The 6,550-nt window shown below is 29.4% G+C and overlaps 1 long non-coding RNA gene across 2 annotated transcripts; it reads left to right on the top strand.

Moving 5' to 3' along the window:
- The first annotated feature begins 1,089 nt into the window (after nucleotides 1-1,089).
- LOC142641188 (uncharacterized) lies at nucleotides 1,090-6,185 on the top strand. 2 transcript variants are annotated; one of them, XR_012845323.1, is made up of 5 exons: nucleotides 1,090-1,665; nucleotides 2,138-2,207; nucleotides 3,738-3,890; nucleotides 4,621-4,686; nucleotides 5,981-6,185. It is a non-coding gene; the product is annotated as an uncharacterized LOC142641188 (long non-coding RNA). The 2 variants fall into 2 exon arrangements; XR_012845322.1 differs by lacking the exon at nucleotides 4,621-4,686 and having other exon boundaries at nucleotides 1,098-1,665.
- Nucleotides 6,186-6,550: the final 365 nt, after the last annotated feature.

Here is a 6,550-nt window from a genome sequence, read left to right as displayed (position 1 = left end):
ATCCTACAAAGCAATATATATATATATATATATATATATATATATATATATATATATATAGAGAGAGAGAGAGAGAGAGAGAGAGAGAGAGAGAGAGAGAGCCAATTATGGTAGTGTTGGAGGCAAAGCAAAATATTAAAAAAAAAACTGAAAAAGCAAGCGGTTTCGCTAGCATACTAGCTAGTTAATTTATATCAAAAGATATATAAAAGGTTTGTCAAGATGATCAAGTTTAGCAATGAAGAAGACGCAACAGCTATTGATGAGGCTAATCTCTAATTTAAACTTGTGATAATGATGAAGATGCAACAACTATTAATTCTGCAGATCTAGCATAATCTTATTTTGATTCAACTACAACAAAAATGATGATAATTGCCATAAAAAAATTATATAAAAAAAGAGCCTTTTATGATATAGCACATCAAGGGGAATAAATAATAAACAAACCTATGAACTAAACAAATTTCAAACACGTATAAATAGAAGTAGAACACCCACTAAAGTGTTTCATTTCCTTAAACAATGTGGCTCAAGTCACAGCAAGCCCTGAAATGAAAAATTATGAAGATAAAAAAGACATTGTGACACTTCACAACAAAGGTTGGGTAATAATGATAATATTTACTCACTCCATCCCAATTTTTTTATTTAATTCAACCATTACTCCAAAATAAAGTAGAATGATTAATCGATTATGTATACCTTTCCAACTAGACTCCAAAGGAAATTGTAAAATGATAGCTTTATTTTTTTCCCATGTATGCCACATTCCATATGATACATATATTAGGAAACTCATTCTTTTTAGAGATATCCAATTTAATCTAATACTATATATAAAAGCAGAAGCCTTTTAACGAAGTGTTGACACGTTTGGAAAAAAAAAACACTTTAAAAACTGACCCGTATGTAACTTTAAGTTTAAAGACCTGCACGGTGCAACGTTTCGGGAGAGTCTTAAAAACCCAACCCGCTTATTAAAAAAAAAAAAAAAACATAAAAACCCAAAACAGACCTACACTGCAGACAGAAAAGGAGAACTGAGAAAGAGAATGATAGAGAAAGAACTTCGGTCTACGTAGATGGTTTGATTCTCTTTCTTTGGATGCTTTTGTTCCAAATTATCCCTCTATATCTTTTTTGTTGGTAACATTAGGGATTTTGCCCTTGATTTACTGTGGTTAAAAGTCAAAATTCACCTTGGATTATTTAAAATCTGAATGTATTAGGCAAACAACTTAATTTTTAATATGCAATATGTTTCATAAAATTACTGATCGGTCTTTTGTCTTATTCTAGAATTCTTAATCCATGTTGCCAATTAAATTGTGAAAAGGTTGTTTCGTACGCATCTAAAAACTCTAATTTCTTTTTTTGAATGGGTTTAGATTTGATTCATTTTTGTTTTGGGTTTTTGGGTTTTCTATCAAAATGTTTGTTTCCTCAATTTTAGATATTTGCTTTTGTTTTGCTTTGGTTTTTTAAAATTACAGAAATCACTAAATCATTGAAATTAATTAAGTGTAAGATTGAAATCATTGGGTATTTCCATTTCTAACATTTATTTTCATTCTTCAATCTTATTTTAGGCTTTTCCTGCTAGAACAACACGCACCAAATAGAGTCCGTAAGGCATACAGAGATAAGCGTATACCGTAACAGGTAAAGTTATTTTTTTTTTTTTTTTTTTTTCGTTTTCAAATTTGGGGATTGAATATGATTTAGGTTTGAATTTCTTGGTTGGATTGGTTTAGATTTAGTTATAGTTAGTTTTGGTTCTGAGTTAGGCTTCTATTAGCATGCCTCTGATAGGTAATTTGGCCGGTTGTTTATTTTTTACATTTTAAATTATTTTTGTGTTAGTTTTGGCTTGAATTAGATTGGTTTGATTTTGAGTGATCATTTACGGAATTCATTGTATTTTTTTCTCAAAAAAAAAAAAATGTTGTCTACAATTCCATCTTATCCTACTTTTCTGCTCCTTCCCTGTAACCAGAAAGGTTCCATTCTTAATTTCTGATCTTACATAGTTTATGCCTTATTATTCTTTCTATAACATTCACTGTTGTTTATATAATTATATTCCATCTTCTTAATAACTTCCCTTTCTATTTTGTCTTTTCTCCAATTGCAGAATACTGCTTTCTATGCCAGATAAAGCCATTGTGTTTTCTGCAAAAGGAATTACTCAATCAAGGTTAAAGGTTTGGCTACCTGTTACCCTAATCTCCCATTTATTTTTTCAATTTCTTAAGTTCTGTTTTGTCGATTATTGTATTGGTTAGATTTTTTTTTTTTGGCCAATTTTTGTTAGATTTGTACTTTTTTCATTTGCCCCTAAAATTTGAATTGATTTATGTTTTGTTGATAATTTTATTTTGATTAGATTTGGTTTTTATTTGGCAGTTTTTTTGTTAGATTTTTTTTCCTGCCTCTGAATTTTGAATTCATTTAATTCTAGCATTAAAAATGCGAGAAATGATATGTCCACAACATTTTTACAACAAATCCTACGTGGCAGGTTGTTACTGGTTATTATTGTTGGGGCAAAAAAGTAATCTTAGTGTTAGATTCAAATTTGAACCTATAACAACTAACCACCTATGATTTGTTGTAAAATTGTTGTAAAAATGTTGTGGACGTAGCACCTCTCTAAAAATGCTTCAAAATGATGCACATTTCAGGTCCAAGAATTAATGCAGTTTTCACTGTTTCTGGATTTCCATTTTTTTTTTTGCCACCTTTGAAGCAAAATCTTTCCAGATCAGGATCTGTACCAGTAGGTTTATTGTTAGTGACTTTAAACTCGATGCTTTATAAAAGTTCACACTTTTGAATCTCTTGATTAGATAAATAAATGAATATGAATGCTGCTTAAAGAAAACACACACATTGTTTACATAAACTTTAGGTAAATGGTATAGCTTTTTATACGAGAAATTCGTAAATGAGTATGGATTAAAAAAAATAATTGTTAAGTTGTTACTGTTATCCCTTGAATCCTTTGTATAATTGATACCTGCCTTTGTAATTAATATTTAGGATATAACAGCCTTACAACTCTTTGGTAACAAAGGCATTCTTTCTGTTTGGTGGAAAGTGAAGCCCTTTTGGCATTTGTAGCATTGTGTTGTGGTTATATGTTTAATATTCAATTGTAGAAGCATTAAAATAACTTTTTGCAATTGAAGATGCTATTACTTTACAATTTGATTAACAATTTAGTAATGAAAACAATTACCACCAGTTATTGATGGCACTACAAAACTTGAGTAGACTTTGCCCTTTCTGTTTTTAGCAAAAATCCTGCCTCTTAGTCTTCAATTATATCAGAATCATCTATGTTATGAGTCAATTTCTGTTTCTACTTTGTTTCTTGAGGAAATAAAAGCAGGAATTTCTTTTATTAATTTGATTAATGTATATATCTTCATCAATATTCTTAATGTGACTCACTTATCAAAGAAAAAAAAATTTAAGGCTTTTTAAAACAAAATAAATTCATGCCCGGTCATCATTTGCTTTTGAACTCTAATTTCAGTGTAGGTGTGAGGAAGAATGAAGGGTATTATTCATTTGATGGCGAATTTCTATTTGGACTCATTAGAGAAATTTGTCATTTGTAAATTTCATAAATTAGTTTAGTTGCTGTAATTTCTTTTTTAATCTCCACTAATTTCCTCATTTTTGGTTATATGTTTTCATTCTTTGGGTTTTCTAACTTTGCCTAATAGAACCACAAAATTATAAGATTTGGGGAGAAATAAAAAGAAGTAGCTTCTTCTTCTTTTGGAATTTCTTGAATTGGAGGTATTTCAATTTGGCACAGGAGCATACTAGAGTAAGATGAAAAGTCAAGATGGTGTTGAACAACCTTGAGAAGACATGTAAGAACCTACAACTTATTAATATTTTATGTAAAATCAATTTTTGACAGGTTCAAAAATCTGCACCTATTACAAAGAATAAAATTTTAATCTGGTGTAACATCAATATTTTTCTTGAACACTATTTTCCAGTTAGATTCCTACTTGAGTCTTTTTTTGTTCTTGATTTAGTTTTGGTTGATTGGATGAGGTTTGATCCTTTAGTAATTTCAGATTTTGTTTGTTTGTGCAAGAGAATCCTCTTCTGTAAGTAGATCAATCGTATTTATGACGTTATATAGCTATTTGTTATTTATTTGGAAATTGTTTTGTGGTGGTTGCATTTTGGAGTTGGTTAACTGAATCTTATTTACTAATATAATGTCAGAAGTGCCTTTTCTCCGCATGTTATTTGGTCTTCACATTATGTGGGAGGCATGTCTTTATATAAAAGAAGCTAGATTACTTATGAAACCAATGCTTTCTCAGCGTCCTAATTTTTCACAATGTCTGTCAATGTCACATTAAGATTATAAGCGCTGCAACATTGTTTTTTTTTTTTTTTTTTACCTTGATGACCAAAAGTGAAGTGCAAATCCACTGTGTAATAAAGAGGAAAAATTAGAAGAACTAACCTGGGATTTTGCTTTCAATGATTTAAAGTCGGTGTGTAATGTGATCCTTAATAGCCATGTACTCTTTGTAAGCCTTTTGTTATTTCGGTTATTGAATTACTAACATTCTATTGTAGGTTTAGACAAATGGCTATCTACTTAAGTTGGTTTCAGAGTTTAAGAAAACAATGATCTTATATAAGGTGAATATTTCTCTATTTATTATTGTTATTTCAAACATTTTTCAAATGAATTTATGTTGGTTTGTGGTTGGTAAACTTTGGGTAGTTGTGGATTTGTGTTTGGGTGTTGAGACATTTGTTTTTTGCAATGATATGACCATTTTGGGGCTTAGTCTGGTGTTTCAATTCACTAAGAAATTATATACATTTGTGCATCCTATTCATTTGAAAAAATGTTATGGAAATCAGTTACATCAATATAGACTAACTGCATGAATTCAACATTTTTTGTAACAAAAAATTTGTTTATTGCTTTTTTGTAACTTTGGGGCATTTGCATCTCATAAACAATTAAAAGAGTGGTTAAACTTTACATATGTTGCAGCCTATTAGAGGGTTTCTGACTATTAGAGGAACTTTCATTCATATTTCCCACACACCCCCTCAAACTTCCAAGCCTTGGCTTCACATTTTCATCATTTTTGTTTCTCTGTTGCTCTTTTCTTTTTTCTTTTTTCGATCTTATAAAATTTGGGGAATTTAAAACATGATACTTTATTGTTTGTCAGATTGGAGACAATAAGGGTTTTTATTTTAACTTTTTCATCAGACTTCCAATTCTATGTATTTATTGAAATGTCTTTCAATGACCTCATTTTAGTGGGCAAGAAAATGAGTACAAACTACATTTAATGCTTACCATAAAAATGATTTTTTTTTTCTTAAGCTCATATTGCAAGTTACAATAGTATAAATGCCCAAATGAATTCTCCAACTAACATTGTCTGAATTCTCTTTTAGATTGTAGATTGATACTAAAATTGTTGAACTCATTTAATTCTCCTTTGTAGTACATCACTACCACAAATGATTTACAATTTTTTTTATTATTATTATTTTTTTATGGTAGTAGGTAGACGCCTTACAATTGGTAAACAACTGAACATACATATACATTAGCCTTATCAATTTTAGCATCTTCTATTTGGGTTTTTACCAAGTTCTTCTTTTTTTTACTCTTTGATCTTCCATGGAAATTCGACAACACCTAATTAAAAGATAAGAAAATTATGACTATATTCTATTAGAAACTTTCCTATGTTTTTTTTTATTAGACTTTGTTTTATAAGTAAAATTTTTATTTAGAAATTTTTATTAGACATGTTTAAAGGAAAAAGAAATGATAAGAGCTATCTAATACTCATTCATGTGATCTAGATTTTAGATGGTAGAACTAATTTCACATTTGCATGTGATCTTCATTTGGAATCAATTTAACATTAACATTTTGTTCTGAATCTTTTGATATGTCTAGGTATGCAAAAAGATCCTCAATGGCTTGGTTGCTTACAACATTAGACCCATAAAGACTTTTAAGAGATAAAACATGAAGTCCATAAACAAAGGGTTAAACTATTTGACTTTCAGTTTATTTTAGGATTTTAAATGTTATTTTGGGCTATGAATCTAAATTTTAACGATGTTATGAAGAAAGGTATTTGTTTTTTCTTCTGCTGTAAGTTTAATTTTTTCCAGTTATTCAAATTGTGTTAATATATATTATTATGATGAAGTATTATTTACTTTTGATGATGTTATTTAAAAAAGAAAAGTACATTGATGATGCTATAAACAAGCAACCAACACAATTATAAAAATCCCGTGCATTTGCACGGGTTATAAGCTAGTTTTAATTAATGTTAGCTTCCTGAGGAGTTTCTCTTTCTCTCATTCTGCAAGACAAGGTAATGTTATTGCACATGCAAGACTTTCTTTTCCTTTTTTAGTTTGGATGGGGACTGTTCCATCAGATGTTGATGCTTTTCTTTTTGCTGATTTTCTAGCTTCTAAAATCAAATTCAAGCGTAGTCTTTTTCCTCCAAAA

Source organism: Castanea sativa, chromosome 6 (assembly GCF_040712315.1).
Source record: "Castanea sativa cultivar Marrone di Chiusa Pesio chromosome 6, ASM4071231v1".
In the NCBI taxonomy this organism is placed as follows: Eukaryota; Viridiplantae; Streptophyta; class Magnoliopsida; order Fagales; family Fagaceae; genus Castanea; species Castanea sativa.
The sequence above is the reverse complement of the archived record's forward strand: the minus strand, read 5'-3'. Positions and strand labels throughout refer to the sequence as shown.